This window comes from Cucurbita pepo, unplaced genomic scaffold, assembly GCF_002806865.2.
Source record: "Cucurbita pepo subsp. pepo cultivar mu-cu-16 unplaced genomic scaffold, ASM280686v2 Cp4.1_scaffold000863, whole genome shotgun sequence".
Lineage (NCBI taxonomy): Eukaryota > Viridiplantae > Streptophyta > Magnoliopsida > Cucurbitales > Cucurbitaceae > Cucurbita > Cucurbita pepo.
The window spans coordinates 10,207-10,477 of NW_019647072.1; the positions used below are offsets into that span (position 1 = coordinate 10,207).

Sequence of the window (271 nt, forward strand, 5' to 3'; positions counted from 1 at the left end):
TTCTTTGAGGTCCAAGTAGGTCAACGTGTACCTCAAGGCCCACATCAACAGGGGGTGGTGGCGCAGTTGGCTAGCGCGTAGGTCTCATAGCTTTGTAGAGTGATCCTGAGGTCGAGAGTTCGAGCCTCTCTCACCCCAAATAATTTTTTCATCGTTTTCTTTGAAGTCCAAGTAGTTCAACGTGTACCTCAAGGCCCACATCAACAAGGGGGTGGTGGCGCAGTTGGCTTGCGCGTAGGTCTCATAGCTTTGTAGAGCGATCCTGAGGTCG

General features: G+C 51.7%; 1 non-coding gene across 1 annotated transcript; it reads left to right on the plus strand.

Moving 5' to 3' along the window:
• Positions 1-51: 51 nt before the first annotated feature.
• On the plus strand, positions 52-138 carry TRNAM-CAU. The gene is given in 2 exon segments: positions 52-89; positions 103-138. It is a non-coding gene; the product is annotated as a tRNA-Met (tRNA).
• The last annotated feature ends 133 nt before the right edge of the window (positions 139-271 follow it).